The 14790-nt window shown below is 46.0% G+C and overlaps 1 protein-coding gene across 1 annotated transcript in view; it reads left to right on the forward strand.

Annotated features, from left to right (window-relative positions):
* The window catches only part of LOC124711320 (activating signal cointegrator 1 complex subunit 3), a 253343-nt gene that overhangs the window by 186633 nt on the left and 51920 nt on the right, over positions 1-14790 (forward strand). The gene's annotated exons all lie outside the window — the stretch shown is intronic.

Raw genomic sequence — 14790 nt, forward strand, 5'->3', positions numbered from 1 at the left:
AGAGAGCTGTATGACAGTGTGTATTTGTTAAGAGAAGGCTATACATTTAGTGTTGAAAATTTTGAAGGAGAAACAAAGGGAAACTGAAATGAACATTTGTCAGAAACTTATGAGAGAACCTGTAAATCACATTCCTCAATTTGAAATTGCTATTTAATGTTAAGAATTGTGGTTCACAATAGTGCACCATTTCACCCAAGTGTCATATTTGTATGTATAGATCAAAACAGTTCACAAATTTGGTATACTGTGATTTAACTAGAGATGTGGTAGACACTTATCTGGTATGAGAGCTCTGCTAGATTATCCCTGGTGTCATCAAGACTATCATTGACAAAATTTTGTCAGCCCGTTTAGGGTATGCCAATGTTTGTGGAGGGTGGGTCCCTAGAATGCTTACAGAAGTCTACAAACAGAAACATGTGGAAGCAGATCGCAAATTGCATAGGCAACTGATGGCGAGGAATTCTTGAACTCTGTTGTCACTGGGGGCAAGAACTGGATCCACTACACAACACTGGTAAAAGACCCCCCAGGGGAACCACAACTCTTTTGTGGATACGTGCGTAGTGAGCACGGGACCCCGAGCTAATGTGGCCTTCCTTCCTTTCCGGGCGGCATACCTTCCCTTTCCACATCCTTCCCCATCCCCCATCTTCGCCCCCCCCCCCCCTCCACCTCTGGCTCTTTCCTTCCCTTTCTCCCCCTCTGGGAGTATGGTTTGTGCCTACGTCCGGAGACGGACGCTTGTAAATGTACCGTATTCTTCGCCTTCCTTGCTTGTATGTGCCTCATTCTTCCTTTGTCCTTCTCTTTTCCTTACCTCTTCTCTTTACCCTTTTCTCCGCTGCGGCGTTTGAGACCTCTCTTCTTTCCTTTCCCTTTCTCTTTCTTCCTCCCTGTGCGTGTCTGAAGGCCGACCCACGCACTTCCATGCGTAGCTGGTGACGGGGTAACGCGTAATTCCCCACCCCGGGTAGACAGGTAGAACGCGTACGTACCACCTGGTAACGGCCAGGCCCAGGGAGGGGTGATTACCCGAGCTGATACCTTCCGAAAGTGCCGATTGGTCCCTCCGTCCGTTTGTCGGGAGGTGTGACCCGAGGTGTGAACAATCACCTAAGGCGGGAGTGCCCTCAGAGAGGGCCCCCATAAGGGAGGAGCGCGCCATCGGAGACGCCGGTAATCATGGGGGATTCTTCCGCAATGGTTTCCTCACCTTCCACTATGTCTGCTCACAAACGTAAGTTCACTGAGTCTCAGCCACAGTCAGTTCTTCCATCGTTGCCACAGTTCCTTGTTGTTTCTCGGTCTGACGGTCACGACTTCTCCACGGTCAACCCTTTCATTATTCAGAAAGATGTCGACGCAATTGCAGGTCCTGTAAAGTCTTGTTCCAGATTACGGAATGGCACCCTGTTGTTAGAAACAGTCAGTGCCCTCCAGGCACAAAAATTGCTGCGTACCTCACTACTACACACCTTCCCTGTCCGGGTGGAACCGCACCGTACTTTAAATTCCTCGCGTGGAGTCGTTTATACACGCTCCCTCGATGGATTGTCTGACGAAGAAATTCAGCACTACCTGTCTGACCAGGGCGTAACGGCTGTTCATAGGGTTATGAAAAGGGTTGACACGAACATCATTCCAACCCGCACTGTCTTCTTGACATTTGACAAAGTTCAACTCCCATCGAAAATCAAAGCAGGCTATGAGATAATTTCCGTTCGCCCTTACGTCCCAAACCCTACGCTTTGCTATCGGTGTCAGCGGTTCAATCACACCAGCCAGTCCTGTTCCAATCCGGCCAAATGTGTTACGTGTGGCAAGGATGCCCATGAGGGTGCTTGTCCACCTCCATCCCCTCGCTGCATCAACTGTATGGGTGACCATGCTGCTTCCTCTCGAGATTGTCCCGTTTTTAAGGACGAAAAACTCATCCAGGAAATTAGAGTAAAGGAAAAGGTGTCGACCTTTGCTGCTCGAAAATTATTCGCCAGTCGACAGCCCACCGTGCCTCAGAAAGGAAAATACAGCACTGTCCTTGCTTCTCCTCGGCCAACAAAGGAGGCGGCCACGCAGACTTGCGACCTCACCTTTAGTGCCGCGGTCGTCAGATCGGCCAGCGCAAAGATCGCCCGTTCAACCTCACCACTTTCGCCTGCCCACTCTCTGGCTCACCCTTCGTCGAGTTCTGCTAAATCTCGAGCCCAAAAGTCAGACACCAAGACTTCGAAAAAAGAGCATACTCGTGAAGAGTTTTTACGTACGGCAACTTCCCAACCATCGGTTCCTCCTTCCTCTAAACATCATACTTCCAAGAAGGCTACAAAGAAACCCAGTTCCTCTCCTTCTCTGCCAAGGCGTGTCCCATCTACAGCACCACCTGGCGGAAATCGTCCTCGGCCGTCTTCTGTGTCGCCGAGGCGCACTGCTGGCGGCCGATCAACCGGCCGATCGCTGGTGGCAGGAGCTGCTCCTGACCAACCTATGGATCAGGATCTTCTGCCTTCGGCTGAATGCCATTCCATGCTGTCGGTCGCAAGCTCAGAGCAGTCGTTGAGTTGACAGCGACCTTGGTCACACTCCTCCATTTTCTGTTCACCCTATGTCCATTCTCCACTGGAATATCCGCGGTATTCGAGCCAATCGGGATGAATTGTCGATCCTCTTACAATCCTACTCGCCGGTCATCTTCTGTCTTCAGGAAACAAAGCTGCGTCCCCATGACCGCTTTGTTCTCCCTCATTTTCAGTCCGTCCGATATGATCTCCCCTCTGTTGAAGGCACTCCAGCACATGGAGGACTCATGATTCTTCTCCATGAAACTCTCCATTATCACCCAATCTATTTAAACACTTCCTTCCAAGCTGTCGCCGTCCGTCTTTCCCTTTCCGGATACACGTTCTCTCTTTGTACTGTATACATTCCATCGTCCACACCAATGGCACGAGCTGATCTCCTTCATCTTCTTGGTCAGCTTCCACCCCCATATTTGCTGGTTGGGGACTTCAATGCCCACCACCCGCTTTGGGGATCTCCACATCCTTGTCCACATGGCTCACTATTGCTAGACGTCTTCCACCAAGCAGATCTAGTTTGCCTCAACACTGGGGTCCCTACATTTTTGTCTGCCTCCACGACAAATTTATCTCATTTGGACCTTGCGGTCGGTACTGTTCCACTAGCTCGGCACTTCGAATGGTTCGCCCTTGATGATACACACTCGAGTGACCACTTTCCATGTGTCCTTAGACTGCAGCCTCAACTGCCCTACATGCGCCCGCGACACTGGAAGTTTGCCCAAGCCGATTGGACACTTTTTTCGTCTCTAGTGACATTCGATGACCGTCACTTTCCCAGCGTCAACGATGAGGTCACACATATTACCGACGTTATTCTTACAGCTGCGGAACATTCAATACCATGCACCTCCGAATTGCCCCGGCGCCCCCCAGTTCCTTGGTGGAACGAGGCATGCCATGATGCAATACGTGAGCGGCGACGTGCTCTCCGCGTTTTCCGCCACCATCCTACTTTGGCCAACTGTATCCTCTATAAGCAGTTCCAAGCGCGATGCCATCGTGTCATCTGCGATAGCAAGAAGGCAAGCTGGAAATTCTTTATTAGCTCATTTAACACCTTCACTCCCTCCTCGGAAGTTTGGAGTCGGCTTCAACGGTTCTCAGGCGCGCCTAGTTTCTCCCCGGTCTCTGGGCTCACTGTCGCACATGACACATTAGTGGACCCCGTCGCAATTTCTAACTCGTTGGGTCAGCACTTTGCTGAGATTTCGAGCTCTTCAAATTACCCGCCAGCGTTTCTCCCGAAGAAACGTGCAGCGGAAGTGCGACCTCTTGCTTTCTCCTCTCAAAATCGCGAAAGCTACAATACTGTTTTCTCCTTGCGGGAACTCCAACATGCACTCTCTTCTTCTCGCTCCTCCGCCGCAGGACCGGATGGTATCCACGTCTAAATGTTGCTGCATTTATCAACCCATAGTCTGCGTTACCTGCTTCACCTTTATAATCGAATTTGGACCGACAGTACTTTTCCCAGACGATGGCGGGAAGCTATCGTCGTTCCTGTTCCGAAACCTGGAAAGGACAAACGTCTCCCCTCTAGCTATCGCCCCATTTCTCTCACGAGTAGTGTCTGTAAGGTTTTGGAGTGTATGGTGAATTACCGTTTAGCGTGGTGGCTGGAATCCCGCAGTCTTTGAACACCTGCCCAATGCGGATTCCGAAAGCATCGTTCTGCAGTTGACCATCTTGTTGCTCTCTCCACTTATATCGTGAACAATTTTCTTCGGAAACGCCAAACAGTAGCAATATTTTTTGATCTGGAGAGAGCATACGATACCTGTTGGAGGACAGGCATCCTCCGCACACTGTTCTCTTGGGGCTTTCAAGGTAGGCTGCCCCTTTTTCTTCGCGAATTTATGGCAGAGCCCACATTTAGGGTGCGGGTGAACACTACTCTCTCCCGTATTTTCTCCCAAGAAAACGGGGCACCCCAGGGCTCCGTGCTGAGTGTTGTACTGTTTGCCATTGCCATCAATCCAATTATGGATTGTCTCCTTCCTGATGTCTCGGGCTCCCTCTTTGTGGACGATTTTGCGATCTACTACAGCTCTCAACGGACCAGCCTTCTTAAATGACGTCTTCAAGGATGTCTCGATCGCCTCCGCTCTTGGAGCATCGAAACCGGCTTCCGTTTTTCTCCCAGTAAGACCGTTTGTGTTAATTTTTGGCGACGTAAGGAGTTTCTTCCGCCCTCCTTACATCTAGGTCCTGTCAACCTTCCGTTTTCAAACGTCGCTAAATTCTTGGGTCTTACGTTTGACAGAAAACTGTGCTTGTCCTCCCAAGTTTCCTATCTTTCGGCTCGCTGTCTGCGATCCCTCAACACCCTCCGTGTCCTGAATGGTACCTCCTGGGGAGCGGACCGAGTGGTCCTTCTCCGCCTCTATCGCGCCTCAGTGCGCTCGAAATTGGACTATGGAAGCATAGTCTACTCCTCTGCTCGGCCGTCTATTTTTCGGCGTCTCGACTCTATCCACCACCGTGGATTATGTTTAGTGTCTGGAGCTTTTTACACCAGCACTGTGGAAAGCCTTTATGCTGAGACTGCTGAACCTCCGCTGTCCAATCGGCGAGCAGTCCTTCTGAGTCGTTACGCTAGCCATCTGTCTTCCATGCCTGCTAATCCAGCCCATGACATTTTTTTCGACGCCTCCTTTGATGTAGGGTATGCAGGCCGCCCCTCCTCCCTACTGCCACCGGGAGTCCGCTTCCGTCAACTGCTCCATTCTCTTTCCTTCCGCTTTCCTAAAACCTTCTTGACAACTTGGGGTACAGCACCGCCTTGGCTCCATCCCTGGATCTGCCTGCTCCGTGACCTTTGTCAATTTCCCAAGGATGGTACCCCTTCACTTGTTTATTGTCGGGCATTTGCTGCTCTATGTGCACAAATGACGGATGCCACATTTATTTACACCGACGGCTCGAAAACATCGTTAGGTGTAGGGAGTGCCTATATTGTTGGCGACACCCCAAATCACTTTCGGCTTCCCGACCGGTGTTCGGTTTATACTGCGGAGCTTTACGCTGTTCTCCAGGCTGTCCACTACATCCGCCGCCATCAGCGGATACAGTACGTTATCTGCTCAGATTCTCCCAGCTCTCTCCTCAGTCTCCAAGCTCTTTATCCTGTGCACCCTCTGGTCCACCGGATTCAGGACTGTCTGCGCTTGCTCCACCTGGGGGGCGTCTCGGTGGCGTTCGTCTGGCTCCCGGGACACGTTGGTATCTGTGGAAATGAGGCGGCCGATATTGCAGCCAAGACTGCAGTCTCTCTTCCTCGGGCAGCTATTCAATCGATTCCCTTCGCCGATCTACGGAGCGTTCTATGTCGACGTGTTATTCATTTATGGCACACGCATTGGTCGACACTTACCCATAATAAATTGCGAGACATGAAAGCTCTTCCTTGTGCTTGGACCTCTTCCTCCCGAACGCGTCGTCGGGAGGAGGTAATTTTCCCTAGACTCCGGATAGGGCACTGTCTTTTTAGCCATCGACATCTTTTAAGCGGCGATCCTCTCCCACTCTGTCCCCACTGCTCTCAGCTGTGGACGGTAAGACACCTTTTAATTGAGTGCCCCTATTTTAATCCGTTACGCTCCCGTCTACAGCTATCGCCTGATATATCGTCGATTTTAGCAGATGACAGGCGCTCAGCCGACCGCGTTCTCAAGTTTATTAGTGCCAGTGAAATGACGTCAGTCATTTGAAGCTTTTTTTTGGGGACAACCAACCCCTTTCTGTAGTGGATTTTTAAGCCTTCCTTCTGCTTTTAGTTTCTCCAATTTTATGACTTTCGTTCCCATTGCTGCTGGTTTTCAATTTCGGTTTTTTACTGTTTCCTAAGTCACGGACCGGGCGCTAATGACCATAGCAGTTTTGCGCCCAAAATACAAAACAAAACAAAACAAAAAACTGGTAAAAGAACAACAATCCCTTTAGCGGAAACATCCAGCATCACCAAAGCCACAGTGGTTTAAACAAACACTGTCTGCTGACAAAGTGATGTGAGAATGTTTCGGAGCAGGAAGGGGTCACTGTTGTGCCAATTCCACCCTGCCAGTACAACAGTCGACATGGACCGCTACTGTGAAACATTGAAGAACCCTGACCATATGAAAAATGAGCAGAGGCATGCTCACGAAGGGTGTGCGTTTCCATCAGGACATCACTTGTCATCATGTCATCTGTGTCACAACTGAGCTCATCAACAAATTTGTATAGTATACTGTCACACACCAGCCTTACAGCCCAGACATAGCCCCAAGGGATTTCTTAGGCATTCCCCCTTTGGTTCTGTATATGTGGCAGAGCTCAGGTGTTTCGTCTTTAGTCCCGTGCACCCGTCTGCTCCGGCGTCCCATTTGCACAGTTGTAACAGCAGCCACCCCATGCTGTGGTGACACAGACAGCACTGCCATGCCAGCAGCCTCCATAAAAACAGTACAGTATGACAAACCTGTTTCTTGTAGACAGATGATTCTGCTCTGTCTGAAATCACTCATATGCCAATACCGCACTGGTTGACATTGAGAGCATATTGTATATGCTGTTTAGCTTTGGTACTGTGATAGTGTGTATGTGATAACTGCCTTGTACGTAGCCGGGATTTTGTAATGTATTCAGTGTTTGAACACTATGCAATACCTCAAAGAAAAGACCTATCGACACACAACCAGCAAGGATTTAGAAAATATCATTCTTTTGAAACAGAAATGGCTTTTTATTCTAAAGTGGATCTGGGGTGGAGAGCCACTTCTGTGCAGGGCAGGATTCCCGCATTGGTTGTGGTGAGGAGCTCAGGCAAACATCATCACAAGTCAGACATTCTATTAAAACTCATGCTAGTAAACTTGTGCCTCCGTAGTACCATGGCCACGCTGCTCTCGGCACACGGTGCGGACTGTTTGAGGTGCATGGCAACAGCTATCTGTTGGCCAGAATGCCACGATGTCTGTGTCTGGGTTGCTAACACCAGAAACTCGCTCAGCAGCATACATGCCAATTAGGTGCAGCACGGTTGCTTGTGGATGTCACCAGTAGTACAGAAGACTTCCAGAACACTTGCATGGGATTACAGCCTCCTCTGGTGGATCTTGCCCATGTGGTTGGTGCAAGGGTGCCCATATCAGCATGGAAGGGTGAACGGCTGTACCAACCCGGGAGGGCATTAGTCTGGCTGCTGCTGGAGTGAACTTGGAGGTGGCGCACCAGTTTAGAACTACCGATTCCAGGAATGAGCTCTCGGTACTAAAAGATGGTGTGGCAGTGGAGACATCAATCTGTGACAACTGCTCACTGTCCTGTATCACTCCAGCTCCTGGCGTGGCCCCTCCTCGTAGTTGTCATTGCCGGACTGCTGCTCCTCCACTAAAATTGATAGTTATTTGAGGGGGTAGGAGCTCATTCGTTGTGCAGACGCGTTGTTTCCAGCCGTGTTCAGAATGACGAATCTGTGGCCTGCCTTTGTACAAACTACTTGGTCTGTCCTGCAAGAGCCCTGTCTTTCCTCAGCATTGGGAGGATTGTGGTGCTCAATCAGGCCTGTCTCGCATCACATAAACGGTCCTATTGCTGCAAGGGTCACACCGACAACTTAGCATTTGCCAACTGCTTCTGTCAGCTTCAACTGTTCCAGCTGAGCTGCTGGTTCCGCAGTAATACCAAAAAAACAGTGGCACACACAATATTGAGAGCCATCAACAGGGGATCTCAGATTAATTCCGTATTTCTAGATTTCCAGAATGCTTTTAATATGGTTCCTCACAAGCAGCTTCGAATCGAAACTTGTGACTATGGAATAACATCTTAGTGTTGAGTTTAGTGAAATAGAAGTGTAATCTGGGGTTCCCCAAGCAAACGGTAAAGGCCCTCTGATATCTTAAGCTATGTAGACAATTTAAGAAACAATCTGAGCATCTCCTGTAGATTGCTTGGAGATGATGCTATCATTTTTAGCTTCAGATAAAGTTATCATAAGATCAAAATAATTTACAAAGTTATTTAGACAAGATACCTGCAAGGTGAAAAACAGTGACAGTTAACTTTCAACAATAAAAAGTGCAAGATCTTCCTCATGAGTACTAAAAAAATTCCATTAAATTTCAGATACACAATAAATGACAGAAATTTATGGGTTGTGCATTAAACTAGATACGTAGTGATTACAATTACAAACAACTTAAACTGGAAGCTACACAGAGAAAATGTGGGGAAGGCAAACTAAAGACTGCATTTTATTGACACAACACTTAAGAGCTGCAACAAATCTAAAGAGAAGGCCTACAGTATGCTTGTTCATCCTCTTCTGGGGTTTTGCTGCACAATATCGCGTCATTAACAGATACGATTGATAAAGGACATCAAGAACTTCAGAGGGGCATCCTGTTTTGTATTATTGTTAAATGGGGGAGAGCATCATGGATATGAGAAGCAAGTTAGCATGGAAACCATCAAAACAAAGGTTTTTTTGTTGGGCAAAATCTTTTCAGTCATCAAGTGTCTCCTCTGAATGCCAAATTATTTCATCCACCTACATAGACAGAAGCGATTGCCATAATGAAACAAGAGAAAAAAGAGCTCGCAAAGAAAGATTTTGTTCATTTTTCCCATGTGCTATTCAAGAGTGGAATGATCGAGAAATAGCCTTATCGAAAAGTGGTTCTGTGAAACCTCTGCCAAACAATTAAGTGCGAATTGCAGAGTAATCGTGTAGATGTAGTCTTGGAGGGAATGTGTCACATGAAATACACACACACACACACACACACACACACACACACCTGTATTTACTCATTTCCACAAAATTAGTGATGACACGTGTGCAGCTGACAGTTGCTTAAATGCTATTGTGTAGCCAAAACTGAAGTTGTATTTATACAGATTGAGTCTGAAACATGTGGTATAAACAGACTTGATAATTACTGTATGGAAAAATATGTTATTAAGTTTGATACCTCTAACAACCATAGGGACAGAATCCGATTTTTTGTAAAGTGACATGTAAAGATAATAATAAAACATGAACTATATTAGTGCCAAATCCAAGAGTATTTGGAGTTAGAGGGCTGGCTGGTGGCAATTCCATTGATGTTTAACCTCTAAGGGTTGGGATGAGGATAGCAGTGGGTGACATGTAGAGCTCAACTAAGGAATGGGTGGAGCTTTTTCAACCGAACGTTGTATGCATACAGCTTACTATTGGGGTGGTGAAATACTGAACGAGGTAAAACACTCATAGCACTCTTGTTTGTGGGAGTTGAAACAGTTTTTATCCCACAGATTACAATGAATTTGTAAAAATTGTACATTATAATTGGTATTCCATCTTTATACTTTTAAAACATTCAGATAAACCAAGCTCCCTTTCACACTACAGACATTTCCGTTCCTTTCCCAATTTAACATAAGACTGAGGAACCTCAACGCAAAGTAATCTGTTAGTACTACTAATGCAGTGCTACCCGTGAAAAGTATTGTTTGCCAGCTTAAGTCAGTTCCACCTCACTTTCACAGATTCCTCTGTTCGCAGCATCCACCGAAACAAGTGCCAGACTTTAGTGCACTTGTCATATTGACATTCGTGTTCACATTTCCACATCTACATGGACTATTCACTGTCTGCACTCAGTGTTACAGTAATCTTCTAGTCTGCTGTTAGGCCTATGTGTAATCTTTTCTTTGTGGTGTTCCTCATGTACTGTTCTCTACACTGTCCAAATTTGGCTTGCTTTGCATTATTCTTTGTATGTGTTGCATTTTTCACTAGCATTAGTGCACTTTCTACTGGCAGTGATCTTTCACAATCTGAAGTAGTTAAATACTAGCGGAGAAATCCAGTATCACCCAGCTGTATATTTACACACTATGTGACCAAAAGTATCCAGACTCCTGGCTGAAAATGGCTTACAAGTTCGTGCTGCCCTCCATTGGTAATACTGGAATTAAATATGGTGTTGGCTCACCTTTAGCCGTGAAGACAGCTTCCACTTTCACAGGCATACGTTCAGTCAGGTGCTGGAAGGTTTCTTGGGGAATAACAGTCCATTCTTCATAGAGTGCTGCACTGAGGAGAGGTATCAATGTCGGTTGGTGAGGCCCGGCACAAAGGTGGTGTTCCAAAACATCCCAAAGGTGTTCTATAGGATTGAGATGAGGACTCTGTGCAGGTCAGTCCATTGATGTTATTCTCATGTAACAATTCTGCCACAGGCCGTGCATTATGTACAGGTGCTTGATCATGTTGAAAGAAGGAATCGCCATCCCTGAATTGCTTTTCAACTGTGGGAAGCAAGAAGGTGCTTAAAACATCAGTGTTGGCCTGTGCTCTGATAGTGCCACACAAAAAAACAACAGGTACAAGCCATCTCCATGAAAAACATGACCACACCATAACACCACTATCTCAAAATTTTACTGTTTGTGCTACACACACTGGCAGATGACATTCACCGGGCATTCACCTTACCTACACCCTGCCATCAGGTCACCACGTTGTTTACCGTGATTCGTCACTTCACATATCATTTTCCACTCTTCAGTCGTCCAATGCTTACGCTCCTTACACCAAGCGAGGCGTTGTTTGACATTTACCGGCATGATGTGTGGCTTATGAGCAGCCGCTCGACCATGAAATCCAAGTTTTCTCACCTCCTGCGTAACTGTCATAGTACTTGCAGTGGATCCTTATGCAGTTTGGAATTCCTGTGTGATGGTCTAGAGAAATTTCTGCCTATAACACATTATGACGCTCTTCAACTGTTTGCGGTCTCTGTCAGTCAACAGACGAGGTCGGCCTGTAAACTTTTATGCTTTATGTGTCTTTTCTCATTTCCATTTGACTATCACATTGGAAACAGTGGACCTAGGGATGTGGAAAGCTCGTGTAAAGACATATGACACGAGTGACACCCAGTCACCTGACCACTTTCGAAGTCCATGAGTTCCGCAGAGTGCCCTCGTCTGCTCTTTCGCGATGTCTAATGACTATAGAGTCACTGATATGTAGTACCTGGCAGTAGGTGGCAGCACAATGCACCTAAAATGAAAAACCCCTTATGTTTTTGGAGGTGTCCGGATACTTTTGATCACATAGTGTAGCTGTGGATCCACACCCACATCATGTAACACCTGACCTTGTACTTAATGTTTATGGTCTCGTATCTCCTGAACTGTGTGTTGTACAATGATGTAATTTTGCTCTTAAATTCAATGATATATGTGCATATTGCCTGTAAAATGTATCACTAATACAGTCAGTGGTAAAGATGGCAACAAGAGTTTCCTGTTAAAAAGAAACCATGTGCTGAAATTTCCACATGATAGTGCAACTCTTGCAGAAAAGTGGACAAATGTGTAGTGCAATAGCAGCAAGAAAAAAGTACTAAATTAAAAAAACTGTGAAAGTAACATAAGATTCGTACACAAAAACTTATTTCATGTATTTTCTACTGATGATTGTGGAAATGCAGACCTATGCGGCTCTCGTGAATGAGGCAAAGAGGAAAATGACAATGTGAATATAGGAGGAGAAGAAAATTTATTGACACTGACAAATAAACCAAGCATAGATGTGGACATTGCAAATCTGCCATCCCAAAGTTGTGCTGAAGCATTTGTATTGACACAAAACGACTTCCAGACTGTAAACTCCAATAGCAAACTATTTCTACTTTCAGACAGCAGGGGTTGTCGTCTTGCAAATAAACTAAGGGAAAAAAACATATATATATATATTTGTGTGGAATAGTGAAACCGGGAGCTCCAGTTGGTGAAATTTAAAATATGATTGTATCTACAGAGGTAGAAAAATCTGCACGATAAAGGATTTATCGTACTTCTGGGAGGTTCTAACGATGTCTACATAAACAAAATGGTGATTGCTCTGCACAATCTTAAATAGTGTCTGAAAAATCTCACACACACAAATGTCGTAATTGTGAATATTCCATATCACAACGATCTTGTGAGAGAGTTGTGTTTTAATGTAGAGTTACGAATTGCCAGTAATCACTCAACTAAAATCTACAGATATTTTAAAAATGTAAATTGTGTTCATGTGAGTAATGTAAGATGTAGATTCCTCACACAACATGGACTATAACCCGTACCACTTGGGTAAAGCCTATCTGGTGAACCTGATATATAAAAAAAAGCTCAAAACTAAACAGATAGTCGCAACGCCATCACCAAACCCAACAGAAACACTTCAGAAAAATGTAGAAGCAAAGGAACCATCAGCAGTAACATGCAAAAAATATGAAGAGTCAGCAGAAACAGTGGATAGTGAAGTGAATGACAAGAAAACTATAGCTCCCCATCATCCAAATGACTTCTTAGATGGAGACAAGAAAAACAAGAAGTCTCCAAGGTAAGAAGAGCTCGGTGTTTCTCATTTCTCCACCAGAAAGTCCAGTCCATAAGAAATAATGTGAAACAGCTAGAAGTGGAACTGCAGACTACTGACAACTCACTTGTTTGCATAACAGAACATTGGTGTAGGGGATCTGAAATTACACATGTAGCTCTAAGCTCATATAATCTAGCATGCCATTATAGTAGAACCACTATGAGAGGTGGTGGGTCCCACGTGGGAAAAATATATCTAAAAACAAAGATGATTATATATAAAAACAAAGATGAGGTGACTTTAAATATGTCTGCTTGTGTCTGTATGTGTGGATGGATATGTGCGTGTGTGCGAGTGTATACCTGTCCTTTTTTCCCCCTAAGGTAAGTCTTTCCGCTCCCGGGATTGGAATGACTCCTTACCCTCTCCCTTAAAACCCACTTCCTTTCGTCTTTCCCTCTCCTTCCCTCTTTCCTGATGAGGCAACAGTTTGTTGCGGAAGCTTGAATTTTGTGTGTATGTTTGTGTTTGTTTGTGTGTCTATCGACCTGCCAGCGCTTTCGTTCGGTAAGTCACCTCATCTTTGTTTTTATATATAATTTTTCCCACGTGGAATGTTTCCTTCTATTATATTAAAAACAAAGATGATGTGACTTACCAAACGAAAGCGTTGGCAGGTCGATAGACACACAAACATACACACAAAATTCTAGCTTTCGCAACCAACGGTTGCTTCGTCAGGAAAGAGGTAAGGAGAGGGAAAGACGAAAGGATGTGGGTTTTAAGGGAGAGGGTAAGGAGTCATCCCAATCCCGGGAGCGGAAAGACTTACCTTAGGGGGAAAAAAGAGCGGGTATACGCGCTCTCTCGCGCGCACACACACACACACACACACACACACACACACACACACACACACACACACACACACACACACACAAGCAGACATATTCAAAGGCACAGAGTTTTGGCAGAGATGTCAGTCGAGGCGGAAGTGCAGAGGCAAAGATGTTGTTGAATGACAGGTGAGGTATGAGTGGCGGCAACTTGAAATTAGCGGAGATTGAGGCCTGGTGGGTAACAGGTAGAGAGGGTATATTGAAGAGCAAGTTCCCATCTCCGGAGTTCTGATAGGTTGGTGTTAGTGGGAAGTATCCAGATAACCCGGACGGTGTAACACTGTGCCAAGATGTGCTGGCCGTGCACCAAGGCATGTTTAGCCACAGGGTGATCTTCATTACCAACAAACACTGTCTGCCTGTGTCCATTCATGCGAATGGACAGTTTGCTGCTGGTCATTCCCACATAGAATGCGTCACAGTGTAGGCAGGTCAGTTGGTAAATCACGTGGGTACTTTCACACGTGGCCCTGCCTTTGATCGTGTACACCTTCCGGGTTACAGGACTGGAGTAGGTGGTGGTGGGAGGGTGCATGGGACAGGTTTTACACCGGGGGCGGCTACAAGGGTAGGAGCCAGAGGGTAGGGAAGGTAGTTTGGGGATTTCATAGGGATGAACTAACAGGTTACGAAGGTTAGGTGGATGGTGGAAAGACACTCTTGGTGGAATGGGGAGGATTTCATGAAGGATGGATCTCATTTCAGGGCAGGATTCGAGGAAATATATAGGAAGGGATTATGTATAAAGTTAGAAATGACATTATTTCATTAAGTAAAGAAAAACATGTAGAAATATCAGCTATAGAGATAAGAAAGCCACTTATGTTCCAAAGTGTAACCCCAGATCACGTAAGAAACAGATTGACCGTCCTTACGGTGGAACAGGCAACCGTAAAAATAGTTTTCCCGTCGGTCAACAGATGTCTCAGGCGACGCTACAATGCTAGCTGACCTGTCC

The sequence above is a fragment of the Schistocerca piceifrons genome, chromosome 8 (assembly GCF_021461385.2).
Source record: "Schistocerca piceifrons isolate TAMUIC-IGC-003096 chromosome 8, iqSchPice1.1, whole genome shotgun sequence".
Lineage (NCBI taxonomy): Eukaryota > Metazoa > Arthropoda > Insecta > Orthoptera > Acrididae > Schistocerca > Schistocerca piceifrons.